Below are 16687 nucleotides of genomic sequence, written 5' to 3'. Positions count from 1 at the left end.
TCCCTTTCTTGGGCCCCTCTGAGGCACCTTCTGACCAGCTCTGCCTAACACAGTTGTCTGGCACTTGGAATGTCTGGGTGTGGGTCCAGAATACCAGAGCCTCCTGAACCCCCTCCTAAGTAAGAATGTCTCGTATCTCCCTCGCTGAATCCAGTTGGTCGCTGAATCTTGACTCGGGCGTTCTTGATGGAAGTCCTTTGCCAAAAGTCATCCTGGTACCTAAGGGAAGGAGGAGAGATCTAATTCATAGCCCCTCTCCCCACTTCATCACCCCCCTCTGAAGCTTAGCAACCAGCCATTCTCACCGCCCCCAACTCCTCGTCCCTGGCAGATTCTCACCTTCAGGCAAAGGCAGATGATGGCAGAGCTGGGGAGAAGAATTTAAAACAACCCCGAGGACACTGCAAATCCCCACCATTAGTATTTAGGGAATGTGAGTGGGGGGGTGGGGCGCAGAGACAAGGAGAAGAAGACCGAGGTGCTCAGAGGTGCAGAGACAGAAATGGAGATATTTCCAGGAGGGCTGCAGAGACAGAGAGGAAGGCAAGAAGGAGGAAAAGAAACGACAGTCAGGAGGGTGGGGAGAGGCAGAGAAGGGGGGTGGGGAGGAGAGAGGCAGAAAGAGCCAGTTGCTTTATTCATGGCTGGTGATATTATAGACTGAGTGAAAATCACATTATCGTAATGGGAAAGTTAGAGTTGCCGAGATGATGCCCCGAAGCCTCGGCGCTGATTGGGGTGTGATTGCTATCTGTATTTATATGTAGAAAGCAAAGTTCACTGCCAGTTCAAGATGGTGGCGGCTGCTTTATGCAACATAATTCTTCAGTAGGGAGACGCCCCGAGCAAGCAAAGCAAGCAAGCTGGGAGTTGGAATGTGAGCCCAACGGGAGCAAAGAGAGCAAACGCCTGAGCAGGCGCTGGAGAGAGCGATGGAGCCTGGGGTGGAGCGCAGCAGAGTTCAGCTGCCAAGGATAGAGATGGGAGCCAGAGTGGAGCCAGGGCCTGTGGCTGCCGTGGTGAGCCAGAGCTAGTGGGCCTAAGGGATGAAAAAGAGCTGCCTCCTCCATCACCCACCTCCTGGGCTACTCAGAGTTGGGCTTCCCTCCGTGGAAGGAAGAACTGTCGCATTAATACCAGCACTTCATGGCTGAGGCAGGAGAATTGCTAAGAGTTCGAGGCTACCCTGGGTTACATAGTGAGTTTAAGACCAGATTGGGCTACAGAATGAAAGACCCTACTTTAGAAAGCACACGATCAAGCAAGAAAGAACGAAAGAGAGAAAATAAAGGAAGGAAGGAAGGAAGGAAAGAAAGAAGAAAGGAGGAAAGAAGGCAGAAAGGAAGGAAGGGAGGGAGGAGGGAGAGAGAGAGAGAGAGAGAGAGAGAGAGAGAGAGAGAGAGAGAGAGAGAGAGAGAGAGAAGAAACCTGGGAAGAGGGCCCTGAAGAGATGGCTCTGTGAGTAAGAGAACTGGATAATATTTCAAAGGATTTGAGAATTTGATTCTCGGCACCAACATAATAGCTCAGAACCCTCTGTAATACCAATTCCAGAGGGAATCTGATGCTCTTTTCTGTCTTCTCTGGGCACTCCACATACCCGATATACAGATATACATGCAGGCAAAACACTCATGCACATAACGTAAAAGTAAATGATTATCTTTTAAAAATTATTTCTTTTATGTGCACGGTATTTTTTGTCTGCACATATGTCTGTGTACCGTGTGTGTACCTGGTACTCAAGGAGGTCAGAGGAGGGTATCAGATCCCCTGTGACTGGGTTTATGGACAGTTCTGACCCACTAGGGGGGTACTGGAAACCAAACCTGGGTCTTCTGCAAGAACAGAGTATTCTTAACCACGGAGTCCTTTCTCCAGCTCCAATAAGTCTTCCCCCCCTTAAAGTCTTAGGCATTAATGGAACTATATATCTGACTATCTCTCTACCTACACTATGGAATTCATTAATGCTAAGCTGTGCGACGAAGATCAGAAAGATAAAGGTTATTTACCTATTTAGACAGGGTTTAACTATGCAAGGTTCCCCTGCTTGAGCCTCCCTATTTGCCAGGAACTTTCTCCTTCCCCAAAGCTTTTCAGTTTTCCTTGGGAGAAGGAGGAAGGGCTAACCTTGGCTGTAACTCCATCATAAAAGAGTCAGATAAAATTCATTCTGATAACTATAAGTAAATCCTTCTATAAGCACATCCTTCGTGCTATTTGGGATACACTTTATTTATGTTATGTATATGTGCGTGTACCTGAGTATATGTACGTGTACCACACACAGGCAGGAGCCTGCGGATATCAAAATAGGCATTGGATCCCATGGGACTGGAGTTAAAGACACTTGTTAGCTGCCAGGTGGGTGCTGGGCTGGGAATTGAACCCAGGTCCTCTGTAAGAGCAAGTGATCTTAACATCTCTCTCTCTCCAGCCTCACGTACAGCTTTTTGAAAGCCTATTGGTTTATCTGGAACTCAGGTTTTCCTGGGAATCCTGTATTTTCATCTGTTAACTCTGGAACCTATGCCCCTTGTTGTAAGACCCTGTGTCGACTTACTCAGGAATGCAGTAAGGCCTGAAGAGAAAAATATGTAGCTTTGAACCAGCTCTGATGCTCCGAGAGCCTCCATTTCCTTATCTCATCAGTAGATGACAACTCTACCTACCTCACTCGGTGGCCCAACATTCTCTGAGGTGCAGCATATGGAATGCTGCTCTGGGCTAACAGGGACAGGTACCTCAGTGACAGAACATGTGTGACGTTCTGGTTCCATTGAAGCTACCCTTTCTTCCTTTCCCTATCCTAGGCTTGGGGGAAGTCAAACAAAAGGCTTACAGCCCTTCCTGGCAGCTACCACCTGAATAGGGCATCCCAGAGACTGACCTGGTTTTATGGTGGGGCCATCTCTGTAGAGACTGGGTCTACAAGGTTGGCTGAGAGTGTCAGCCTTTTCCAAGAGTGAGAACCTGGGTATGTGGTGCTGCATATCCATAATTCCAGCACTGAGTGGGGAGACAGAAGAATCTCTGGGTCTTGCTGACCAGCCAGCATGGCCTACTTGGTGAGGGTTTTAGACAAGTGAAAACTCTATCTAAAAAAAAGAAAGATGAGGGCACTGTCTGAGAAATGCCATCTGAGGCTGCCCTTTAGCCTCCACGTTGCATACACACATACCTGCGCACATGACCGCACACATACCAAAATAAATTCAAGCCCATCCTCAGCTATATAACAAGTTTGAGGACAGCTTGAGTTACACAATACTCTGCCTCAAATATAAAAAAAAAAATCAATGACTAGTGAGGTGATGCAACAGATAAAAGCTTGTCACCATGTCCAATAACCTGAGTTAGATCCCTGGGACACACATGATAGAGGCGGTGGCAGGTTGTTTTCTGACCTCTACACATGTGTGCGCGCGCGCGCACACACACACACACACACACACACACACACACACACACACAGTTTAAAGATAAAAGAAATATCTACAATTTAAAAATAAAATAAATATCTACATTGTTCTTTCTGTTGACCCATCTATCCCTAGTCACAGGGTCACTGAAACAGAGAAAATGCCCATGCAGAAATAAATGGCTGGAGAGATGGCTCAGTGGTTAAGAGCACTGGCTGCTCTCCTAGAGGACCCGGGTTCAATTCCCAGCACCAACAATGGCAGCTCACAACTGTCTGTAACTCCAGTTCCAGGGGATCTGACACCTACACACAGACACACCTGTAGGCAAAACACCAATGCACATAAAATAAATTTGAAAGAAGATACAAGGGAGTCATTTAGATCCAAGGAATCCTTTGGGTCCTCTATCAGACTCCAGAGAAGCAAGGGTTTGTAAGGAAAGCATAAAGACTATGCCAAAAAGCTGCAAATCCCCTTCTTGCCCTCCTGCCCACCTCTTGCCAGCCTCCAACTCCTGCCTCTCTCTCCATGATTACAACCCTCTTCCTGCTATAGAACAATGTAGGCTTAAAGGTTACGATTCTCTACATAACTGAGCCCTGGGCAAAGTCAGTGCTCATCTGGCTTCAGCACACACACCACACACCACCCCCCCACACACACTTGGAGCTGCTACGGAGGAGAAATGATTCTCATTTTCCCTCTTTAAGACTCACCTTTCCCTCTAGATCTGGTGTGGGCCTTAACATCTCTGCTCAGTCACCAGCCATGACCAGGAATTCCACCAATGCTTCTAAAGGTCACTGTCCAGCAAAGCTCGACCTCCTCCTGGGAGATAAGGGCCAGGTCTGACAAGGAAGATCTACATCTTCCTTGGTTTTGATATTCAGATTTGGGCTCCACTCTTGGTGGTTTAAGTTCAGGAATATCGATTGTTATGTGCTCCTCCAAGAAGTATGGAGACCCTTTCTGAAGGAACATCTGGACATCCCCAAACCTTCCTGGGTTGCTCTCCTGAGTACCTGGTGCCCTAGATAGAAGTACTATTATTGTGATGAAACACAATAACAAAAATTAAGTTGGGGAGGAAAGGGTTTATTTGGCTTATATTTCTACATCGTAGTCCAGGACTGAAAGAAGTCAGGACAGGAACTTAAACAGGTCAGGAACCTGGAGGCAGGAACTGATGCAGAAGCCATGGAGGGATGCTGCTTACTGACTTGCTCCTTGTAGCTTGCTCAGCCCAGGGATGGCAGCACCCACAATGGGCCGGGCCCTCCCACATCAATCACTAATTAAGAAAGTGCTCTACAGGCTTGCCTGCAGCCCAATCTTATGGAGGCATTTTCTCAATGGAGGTTCTCTGTCTCCTCATAAGTTGACATAAAACTAGCCAATATATCAGGCTATTAAGATGTCCCATTGACCCCAGAAGGACTCAGGGTGAGAGTATGGGGGCTTTCTCATGCTCATTCCAATCTATTCTGTCTTTTGCTTTCAGTGCTAGAAACCAGGCAACCTCTTCTTGCGCTGAATCATTTCAGCAAAACAGAAGCATGTCAGTCCACTGCGATAAATAATAGTTTATAGCCTTCTACGTGAGTATGTTTATTCCCATAGATTTATGATGCTCTTAAACTTGGTCACATAATCTTTGTGCAGTGGGAACCAGCGAATGCAAAGACTCCTCCTAACTTGTCAAAATTCTGATAATATGTGACTGAGAGTATTCAACCCCAAATAAATACCTCGGTATCACTCCCCCACTGCAAGCAGGTTCAGAGAACACATCAGAAAGCTGCCAGGAGGAATGTAAGGACTGGAGGATGGAAAAGACTATGTTCTGGACACAACACAGAAGTTGGACTCATGAAGGCACAGCAGCTGTGGTGGCCCATACAAGATCTGCATAAAATCAAGCCAGTCAAAATTCCAGCCTAGGTAGAAGAAGGATCCACAATGTTCCACCTATAGCTGAGGAACTCTTAGCTAGTGATGGCTTCTGCAGAAGGTGGAGCCATTTTTCTTTAAGGATGTGGTCACCTGTAGATTCCTCACGTGGCCCCACATAGATTGGCCTATGGGCAACACTAATTTGACTTAGTTACAAAACCAGAACAAAACAACAACAACACAACCCACCCTAAACAAAAGGAAACGAAAGCCCAGGAAGTCTAGCAGGGCAGGGATAGAATTGGAGGGGGACACTGGAGATGGATATGACAAAAACACATTGTAAGGTCTGACAAGATGGCGCAGCAGCTCCCAAGTTAAGAGCAGTTGTTGCTCCTTCAGAGGATTCAGATTTCATTCATAGTACCCACACAACAATTCACAACCATCCTTACCTCCAGGTCCAGGGGGATCCCATAACCTCTTCTGTCCTCTATGTAACATGCAGGCAAAACAATTACACGCATAAAATGTTTAAAATTCAATTAAATAAAAAAATGCATCGTATGCACATATAAAACCCTCCAAGTATAAATACAACTATATTATTATTATTATTATTATTAGTAGTAGTAGTAGTAGTAGTAGTAGTAGTGATGCGTTGAATGAAAATGTCCCTATAGGCTCATAAGGAATGGCATTATTAGGAAGTGTGGCCTTGCTGTAGTAGGTGTGGCCTTGTTGGAGGAAGTGTGTCACTGGGTTGAGCTTCGAGGTTTCTTTTTTTTTTTTTTTTTTTTTTTTTCCCCGGAGCTGGGGACCGAACCCAGGGCCTTGCTAGGGCCTTGCTCCTGCTAGGCAAGCGCTCTACCACTGAGCTAAATCCCCAACCCCCGAGCTTCGAGGTTTCAAATGCTCAAGCCAGGCCCAGTGTCACTCTCTCTTTCTGCTGTCTGCTGATCCAGATGTAGAACTCTTGGCTCCTCCAGCACCATGTCTGCCTGGATGTTTCCCACCATGATGACCTCTGAACTATAAGCCAGTCCCAGTTAAATATTTTCCTTTATAAGAGTTGTCATGGTTATGGTGTCTCTGCACAGCAACAGAAAACCGTAAGACATTATTGAGATTCAGAACCGAATCTTGGGTGACTCCTTAGAATGGCCTATGCCCACTCCCCTGTTATCATTAGAGATAACATTGATGAGGCAAAGCTGTGTCCATACCTTAGAGAATGAAAACCCAGACACATATAGCTGGATCTGAGCCATGGAGAGACCACAGGATAAACTTTTAGTCTTTCTTACAGGTGTATAAGAGGAAAGGGACCATAAGACATTTCCAGGACAGGTTTGGCTAATCAGTCATTCATTCAGATTCCTCTGAGTTCACATTTATGTCCCGTTTGGGTTTAGGTCTGAGCAGCACAGTGCAAGAACTGATCCCTAGAATCAGCAAAAGCAACTGAGGTTTGGAGAATATTCCACTTGTAAAGGAGAGATGTCACATCTGCCTAACCTACTCCCCCCCAACCCCCATCAGAGAGGAAAATAGTCCAGTGCCCTTGGGACAAAGGAAAGGACTAATCTGTCAAAACTGGAGGCAGGATAAAATGACCCCTGCCTGGGATGGATGTCAAAGAAGTGTCTCTGGGGAAATGTCACTCTGCTTCCTTGGAGGGCCCCCATAGGTAGCTAAATTGGAAATCTACATGCCTCCTGTTGCCCTGCTCTCTCCAGTACAACACACACACACACACACACACACACACACACACACACACACACACACACACACAAATCTTAATTGTGTTGTCCGGGGCTTTTCATAGCATTAATTAATCATATTTAGGGCTCTTTCCAGCTGTCGCTGAGGGAAAGAAGGTCCCACACGCCTGTGACTTAGAGTAAATCCAGTCAGATGGAGGAATTCTTTGATTCCTCAGAGGCCAAGCATGGGAAAGTCACTTGTAATCCCACAGCCTCCCAGACCTCCGCCAGCCACCTCCCCCCACCACTGCCCTCAGAAACGGATCTGGACTGGAGAGGAGAGGGGAGGGCTGCCGAGGAGCCCAGGGCTGAGGGGAGCTGAGCTGGCTGCTTGACACTGTCTAATACTGCTAGCTAAGGATTGGCAGTATTCTGAGGCTCAGGCCTGGTGCTGACTTGCAGGTTCTGCCCCAGCGCTTGCACCTTTAGAGGGCTTCAGAGAGAGCAGTGGTTCCTGAGCAGCCCGTGGCCCAAGAGTTATTCCAGGAGGCTGGGCCTGGGCTACTCAGAGCGACACAGCAAGTGGGCATCACTGACCTAATTACTACTCAGCACAGCCCTGTGGTCTGAACAGAGCAAGGGCCTCTTAAGCCGCTTTCTGCATTGCTGACTTCTCCCAAAGCCCTGGCAACACCTCTCAGCTCTCAGGCTTCTCTGTCTCCTTGCCTCTTCCTGGCACTCCAGAGTTTGGTTTCAATACCTTCACTGATCTCTGGGGTCCTGGGGTACCACCTCTCATCTTCACCAAGGCTTAACGAAATGCTTTATAAGAGGAGGGGGCTGGCCCAACTGGCAAGAAAGACTCCTGCTTCTTCCGTTAATGTTGATAGTTCTTTAGGTACTCCCATTGAGTAAATACACTTGACGGTATTGCTGGGGAGTGTGGGGGAAGTAAGGGACTGTCTCAGCTTTGTAGACCCAAATATTGGGGGGGGGTCCCCAAGGCGAGAAGTGTGAAGGCTATCGGGAGGTCAAGGAGAAACCCAGCAGTTATTACCCCTGGAGTCTCCCTGTGATGACCTCATCCAGCACACACCCTTGTTGAGGCCTTCTGGGTCCTGGCCTAACTGGGCCTAAATAATTGAGAAGCCCATTACAGCCTCGCTGTTTCCTCACTGTCAAGTGTAAACGCTGCACTGGTCGGGTGGGGAGATGGGGCTAATTTGAATTGATAATAGGAAACACAGGGAAAAGTCATCTATAGTGAGTGAGGAGCGAGCGATCCCCAAGCAGATGCTAAATCTTGTATAATGAAAGAATCTGCCGATGTCAATTATGTACGAGCGTCTTTGCAGTGGTTAGAGGCGGTGGGCGGGTGAGGGAGCGGAGGGCTGGGTGCATCCCATAAACCCAAACACCCATCAAAGGCTCATACATATGGAGCGGCAGAGATTACGGCATAAATTTGAATGTTATGAATGCACATGAGGGACAGACAGGAAGCCCACCTCACAAGGGTAGGAAAGGGGCCGGATTTTTTTTTGTGTGTGTGTATGTTTTGTTTTGTTTAGTGCATGTACAAGAGAGCTTTTGTCCTCTGGGTTCCTCAGCTGTGTCTCCCCTGCACCCAGTTGTGTCCAGGATGAGACATAAAGGATGTGCGAGCTGTGTATAAGGGCGGGCCAGCTGTGCCTATGGGGCTTAGATGACACAGGGAGTTTGGCTGTCGAGCTGTCCTTGACCCATTAGGAGAGCAAAAATATCTCTGCAGTGAGCATAGCTTTGCCTCACTCCTGATGGGAGAGGCATGAGGAAGACCAACGGGAACAGCAACATCCACTGTAGAATGGGAAAAGCTCACCTTGGGTCCCTTTTCTTGCAGCACTAGGAACCGAGCCCAGGACCTCCGACATACCAGGCAAGAACTCGACCACCGAATTATTCCCCAACCTCTAGTGTGGTTAGAGGGCTCCTGGAAGACAGCCTGGAGGAAGAAGTCTCCATTTGCTACAGAGGGGACAAATGGTTCAGAACGGCAATGCAGGGGGAGGGGGAGCAGCGTTCTATTCTTAGGTATGAGTTCACATCACACTGCACATAGAGAACGTGCGAGTGTGTGTGTGTACACACAAGCACACCCTGGAACAGGGCTCAGACCCCTCCATCGGTTCCCAACCTGCAGCTGCTCCCAGAGCAGACTCTGTGATTTGTGGTGCAGGCCACCCAGGGACTTTAATCTTCACCGTGACAAATGCAATAAAAGGAACAATTTGGAGATCAGAGCTAAGGAAGACACATTTACAAACCCTTCCCCAAAGGTTGGATGGCGCTGTCACCATGTGATTTGTGCAGGAGATAGAGCAGGGAGGGGGGGAAAGGGGGAGTCGGGGAGCTGGAGAAACAGCTGGGCTGGGGAAGAGGAAGCACCCTGTCACTCCCCGCTCGTCGCTGGATCATGGTGGGCGGGGCTAAGCGAGCTGAGGGAGGGCCAGACCACTGGGCAGCCACTGCCTCCACCCCAGCATGACCAAGGAGCACAACTCAATTACCCCAGAAGCATGAAGCTTCAGAGATTCATCTCAAGCAGTTCTAGGAGGGGCTAAGAAGAGTGGGAAAGGTGGCTGAAGGAGAAAGACAGACAGGCAGAGGCACAGTGGAAAAGGCATTACCATGGAAAGCAACGGAGCCCCGCCCCACCCCCCAGAAGCCCCTGTCTGGGGAAGGAAAAAGGAGGGGGGGGGGGTCTCAGTCTGTCATATAGCCCTGGCAAGATTGAGCATAGAGCAAAACGCACAGTGAGACCTGATCTCTGACAAACTTTTGGGGCAGGCAGGCAGATCAGCTGGGAGCCCCATGAGATGACGTCAGACTGGGTCCGAGAACCAGGCTGGTGGATGACTTGATGGGGTGGTAGCCGCAGGGGCTAAGGATCTCTCAACACTTTCTATCTGTAAAATGGTGCCATGCCAGGCAACTGGGGAGATTTCTGCCTATCTTCCACCTTGGAATCTTGAACAAATGACAGGTGCGAGAGATAAGGTCAGTCCACTGCCATCGCCCCAGCTGCCTTTCCTATGGTTATGCTGGTCACTGGCTGGCACAGGATTCTGGTCTGTTGAGGTTTCAATTCTACTAAGCCAAGGTCGGACCCACAGTCCTAACCACTCTGCCCGGATTAGAGTTCAAAGTTCCTCCTTAGCTCTCTAAAGCTTGATTATTCTTACTTCCCTCTTGGCCTCAAACCAAGGCCACCTATCCGGTCCCCAACCCCAGGCTTGAACAGCAGATGACCTCTGCCCCAGAGTCTAACTTCGAGGCCTTTTAGCTCCTTAACTAGGTCAATAACTGAGATGTTTTCCTGCCCTTGTCCTCTTCTCTCCTAACCTTCCTTCTCCACCTGTCTTTGATCTTCCCAAGGCCAATTTCCAGTCAGACTGAGGGACCAGAGTGCCATACTTGGGAGAGGATGTGGTTTCTAGGCTGAGGCATTTAGGTTCTCTGCATCATCACTGCCCAATGCTGAGTGACTCTCCCAAACACAGGACTGTCTTCCTGGGCATCTCCAGGGCCAGACCCAGTTCCTGTACCCAAGGAAGTGTCTGCCAAGCATTTGGATAGGAATGGAGAAGAAGAGACACCAAGAAGTAAAACTCCCTAAGGAAGATTGGGTATGTTCTACCTAAAAATTGTCATCATAGTGATGACCGGGAAAGGGGGTGGGCACAGGGAAACTAAACCAGAGAGACTGGCTCTATCCAGGCAGGTTTCACAAAGGCCCCTTGATGACGAGAGCTGAGAAGTATAAAGAACGGAAGGAGCTGCAAACCAAAGTGTGTTTTGGTTTGGTTTGGTTTGCTTCATTTGTTTATGAAAGAAATCATTGCTCAGGAATGAAGAGAAGGGTCAGGAGACTATGTTGAAAACCGGCCAACTTTCCCAAGGTATTTTTTTCATTGAGAAACGGGCTGCAAGTGTGAAAACTCCAAACCACATGAGTGCCTCCATATGGGCTCCAAGTGGACAGAGGACCTGCAGGAACCATGTGCTAATAACTGGATGGGGCAGTTCCCATGGTCCTCTGCTGCCTCCCTCTGGAGAGGGCAGGAGGGGCACTCTACCCTCCTTCCAGCCTGGTCGGTCGGTTTTCTTTCTCTTCATCATCCCCGCCCCATTCAGCTGCTGGATTTCTCCCTGAGTTCAGACACTGAATTAAGGATCTCCAGAGAAACAGACATGATTGAGATGAGAGGGCAGGAGGAAAGAAAGGGAAGGAGAGGGGCGTTGATTTATTACTGTGAGGGATTGCCTCACAGATCATGGCAGCTGAGAAGTACCAAGATCTGTCGCTGGGAGCTGTCACAGTGGCATGGTCTCAGTCCCGAGAACCAGAGGATTGAATGACTGACTGGTGGGAGTCCTGGTGGGAGGCTGAAGGCCCGAGAACCAGCACTGCTATATCCCTGGGCAGGAGGACAGGCAGAGCTTGCTGATCTTCTGTTCTTTGTTCTATCCATGTCTTCAGTGGATTGGAAGCTGTCCCCTCACCTGAGTGAGGGCCGATCTTCCTTCTAGAATCCTAATGACCAAAGGTGACCATTCCCTGGGAACACCCTCCCATACACATCCAGGAAAAAACATTTTCTCTATATTTTTGTCACACCACACAGAGAGACAGACAAGACAGACAGAGACAGACAGAGAGCTGAGATATACTCAGCCTTAACGCTCATATGACAGATCCTGGGGGAGGGACCGGTGGAGGGGGCAGGGGTTGGAGGGTGAAGTGCACAGGGAGAGGTGGTATTGATTGGGCAGAGAGAACTGACAGCCTAGACACCCGTTCAGAGTCTAAAAACACTTGGGGAGCAGGAGAGTGGGCGAGCAGAGGGAGACATATTAAGTAGAGAGTCTGCCAGGGGCTGAACGGGCTGCTTCTTAGGAGGAAAAGACTGGGCAAGGAACTGCTCTCAGTGGTTTTAACCATATTCTGATCTGAGTGAGAGGTGAGCCGGCTCAGGCCTCCAAAGGCTCCCAGAGAAGGAGGCCATGAACATAATTCATCTTTCTTCCTGTTGGTCAGTGGGTGGGGCATGTGGAACCTGGGCTGCAGGTCTACCTTTCCACTTCTTCCTCTGAAGTCTGGAGTCGCTCAGACTCAGTCACCATCTGATGAAATGCACTCTCCCACACAGAAGTTCCCTGCAGGCTCCCAAGTGTGTGAAGAGACCAGACTAAAGTGTTTGCAGCTCACTCCACATCCAGAACTCAGGAAAAGGAGGATCAAACCAGCCAAGTGGCTTCCTGCCCCTGGCTTGGTGTTCTGGGTCTGGTCTTAGAACTGCTTGTCCTTCAGTAGCATTTAAGGTCAGAGTTGGTGGGAGGGTAGCCATGTTGACTGTACCCCTGCCAGCCCTCTGTGCCCTTTGGAAGTTTATAGTCGTATAAATCGAAGTGTCCCATACCAGGCTCAGAGCCTGTGACTATTAATAGACATGAGGTAAACAAGGTGACAAATGCAGGGGCTTGGGACAAGACAGAAAATCTGCCCCCCTTTGCTGGGTCAGGGGCCAAGGCACATCTGTGGAAAGGGATACCTTCTCTCTTCACCTCTCTCCCCCTGACTGCTGGCTTCTGGCTGCCCATGACTCTGGGCTTCTTCTAGTCCTTCCCCTCTGGGAAGTATCATCCAAGGGGATTTTCTGCTCTAAGTCTCCCTACTGGCTTATTCTGTTTCATCCTGCCAAGCCAAGATGGGGGTGGGGTGTCTCCATTACTCTCACTACCCACCATTGCCTCCTTCCACCTGCTTCATACTCTGCATGCAGTCCCTCTAACAAGTCTCAAGAGATGTTGCCCCTGCTAACCACAACTCTACCACCAGGGGTGCCCCGATTTCTCCTCCACTCTAACAGGCGAAGTGATATTAGTGCTCTCAAGCAGGCAACTTACTAAGAAAAGGAAGCACAGAATCTCACTTCCTATCCAATATTCCTTACCTAAGCACAGACCATAATAGTGCACAGGTTTCCTGTTATTACTATTGACTGACAGCTGCCTCGCTGTCCCATCACTCCTGGGCTTTGCAGGCTGGATCCCAGGGCAGAGACAATTTAGGTGGTGCTGCTTGCTGATCTATCCTGCCTTTCTTCAGTCCTGCAGCTGGGCTGATTTACTGCTCTGCACTTGTCCTGGTCACACAAGTTCCTAGACTCCACCTGTCCTTTGAGGGATTTCAGGCCCTGCAGACTTTCAGTACGACTAATCTCCTTACCCATCTCAGAAGTCTGAATATTCAGCCCTGACATAGCTTTACTCTTTCCCAAGCCCAACTCTCCAAACACTATAGAAACTAGAACTGACCAGGCAGTGGTGGTGCACATCTTTAGTCCCGGAAGTTGGGAGGCAGAGGAAGGTAGATCTCTTAGTTCAAGGACAGTCTGGTCTACAGAGCAAGTTCTAGGACACCCAGGGCTGTGAAGCATTTAGAACTGGACTGTAGTATTGTCACTTTCCAAGTGAGAACCTAAAATGAGAGCGGCTAGGTGGCAATGACAGTAAAACAGCTAATGGCAGCCTTAATGCCGAGGCTGATGCCGAGGTGGGAGTGTTTCTCTGTAAAACTTGGATCTTTGTCCAGACCTTCAGCCCTTCAGCTCCTGGCAACTTTCCTTCATCCTGAGAAACAGCCTAGCTCCTTTCACGGGCCCCTTATCCTTTGAACCCGGTCTCCAGCCAGCCTCTTAAGCAGGGAAAGGGAACAGAGGGGCTCTGAGCCTTTGTGAATGTCCGACTTCATGTTTCTCTGCTTCCAGCTCTTTCCAGTGCCCATTCCCTGAATCATCTCATAGCTTGTTGGGCAAATGATCCCAAATCACATCCTGGAAGTCTGTCTTCATAAGGCCTGGAGGAGTGGGAGGTATCCCTCCACTGTGGAACGCCATTTCTCTTGCTACTCTTCCTCTTCCAAAATGTCGAGTTCCTAATTTGTTTATTTTTGAGACAGGATTTCATGTAGTCCAGGCTGGCCTCGAAGCACTACGCACCCAAAGATATCCTTGAACTTCTGATCTCTTGTCTTCACCTAAGATTAGCAAGAGTGCACTTGTGCTAGTATCTAGGTCTTCATGTATGCTAGCCAAGCCTTATTAACTAAATTAAAGCCCCAACCCTGAGTTTCCTAATTTGTTTGGCATAGAAAGACCAAACTGCTTTAAAAAGTGGTATCCCCTGTGTCCTAGATGCGCAGGGCACTGGTGTGGGCACATGTGCACACACTCATTGTACATATGCACTATGCTGTCAGCACAAGCCTGTTTAAAAGGTCTTAGTCTGCTCCTGCTGCTGTAACAAAATGTAAATAACTATTCCCCACACTTTTCAAGGCTAGTGGAAGACTCAGGGTCTGGTCAAGGCTTCCTCTCTGCCTCATAGTGGTACATCTCGTTGCACCCTCAAATAGTGGGGTATAGACAAATAGGCTCCCCCAAAACCCCCTTTGGTTTTGCTTTTTGTTTTCAAGACATGTTTCTTTGTATAGCCCTAGCTGTCCTGGACCTCATTCTGTAGACTAAGCTGGCTTCAAACTCAGAGATCCACCTGCCTCTGCCTTCCAAGTGCTGGGATTAAAGGTGTGCACCACCCTTACCTGGCTTCCGCCCAGCCCTTTATAAGGACATTAATTTTATTTTTTAGATGTATTTATTTTATGTACATGAGTGCTCTGTTTTCAGGCACAGCAGAAGAGGGAATTAGATTTCAGTACAGATGTTTGTGGGTGCTAGGGATTGAACTCAGGACCTTTGAAAGTGCAGCTGGTGCTTTCAACCACTGAGCCATCTCTCTGGCCCCTGACATTAATTCTATTAACGGAGGCAGGTTCTTACAACCTAGTCATCCCTTTCAGACATCTCTTCATACTGTTGATTGTAGGAAAGGTTACATTTCAACGAGGATTTTAGAGGGGCACAAACACAGCAGCTTCCTAACTTGGAACTTCAGGATCCGCATGTCAAATGAGTCACAGGAAGAGAAAATAAAGACAGACTGGTTTTGGGGGGCTGGACAGTGAGAGCATAATTCTCTGTGGTTCTCTGAGGACAGAGGCTGGGGGAGGCACAGGTAATGAAGGCAAGGAGAAAGGCCTAACTCCTGGACAGCTGAAAAGAAACCCCTTTGCACAGAGCTGGCAGATGGATGTAATCTTTAGAGAAGAAGGAAGATGCTGACAAGGATCAGGTGGGGAGAGTTCAGAGAAGGAGTCTAGTTACCCCAGACTACTCCCATCATCCAGCTGGACTGGAGTTCCCAGGATGCCATCTGGGAGTGCCTGGGATGTGTGGGAGCAGCTGGGACGGTGGCTATGATCCATCCTGCACCTGTCCTACCCCAAAGCTGATGATGTAACAACATAACGATGTGGCAGGGAACAGGGGGCTTCGGGGGTGTTGCTCTGGGTGGGTGGGGGGCAGTCGGTCCAGCTTTCAGTGGTGTGGCTATGGTAAGACAGCTGCTGTCTGTCCTGTGCTCTGGGAGGAGCTTTTCAGTGAGCAGTCTGTGTCAGGGTCCACCATTCGATTCCAGTCCTTCAGCCAAAGGGCTCAAGCAATCTCCTCTTAAGAACAGCAATGATCCCTCAGTTTCTCGGACTCATATCAGAGATCAGGCAACACGTGGGGGGCGGGGGGAAGAACCCTGCTTGTGACAGCAACTGAGGCTTCAGGTGCTGGAGAATCCTTTCTAAGCACATGCACCCCGCCCCGCCCCCGCCCCGCCCCCGCCTTCGCCTGCATGGCCCGGCCCCGCCCCTCTCCTGCCCCGCCCCCAGTTTCTACTCCTTGCTGTAGTTAGTATCTCAAGTCCTCAGAAGGCCCATGTATTAAAGATTTAGTCTCAGGAGTTATGGCACCCAGTGGAACTTGGGGGGGGGGCTTGACTATATAGATTTGGTTTTCTTTTTCCCTCCATCCCTCCATCTCCTCCCCACCTTTCCCCTCCCCTGATCCCCTTCGGTTTTGTTTCATTCTTTCTTCCTTCAGTGCTTGAACCCAGGGCCTTCTGCATGCTGGAAAAGCATTGCACCTCCAGGACCCTTGCTTCCCGACAATGAAGTGAGTGATTTTTTTTTTTTTTTTTTTTTTTTTTTTTTTTTTTGCTTTGCCACAGACGCCTGTCATAATTTTCTGTCTTGCCTTGGGGCTCAAAACAACAGAGCTAATTGGTCACAAACTGGATTGTTCAAAACTGTAAGCCCAGGTAAATGTCTTCCCTTTACACGTGAATGGTCTCACGTGTTTGGGTTCATTTGTTGTTCCTACCTGCCCTTGTGCCACCCAGGTAGACCTCCCAAAGCACTCCTTACTCAGGTTCTCGTTCCACCCTGTGTTTGGATCCTTGATGGCAAATCATTTTAGCCCTCCAGAGACTCCCACCTTGGATGTGAGCTAGCTCAGAGACTCAGCGACTGCTAATAACTAAGTGCTTTTAGATCTTCTGCTACTGAGATATATATGGGGGGGGGTGTCTCACCATCTTCCAACATGCTTTTTCCAAGCTCCCCTCCTGATCAGGTCCCAAAGAAGAAATCTTAACATCACCTTTTTTTCCCATCACTGGTCTTTTTTTTTTTCCCTTCTAGCCTGAGCTCCCACAATGTCCTAA

Source organism: Rattus norvegicus, chromosome 1, assembly GCF_036323735.1.
Source record: "Rattus norvegicus strain BN/NHsdMcwi chromosome 1, GRCr8, whole genome shotgun sequence".
In the NCBI taxonomy this organism is placed as follows: domain Eukaryota; kingdom Metazoa; phylum Chordata; class Mammalia; order Rodentia; family Muridae; genus Rattus; species Rattus norvegicus.
This window is presented reverse-complemented; position numbering follows the sequence as displayed.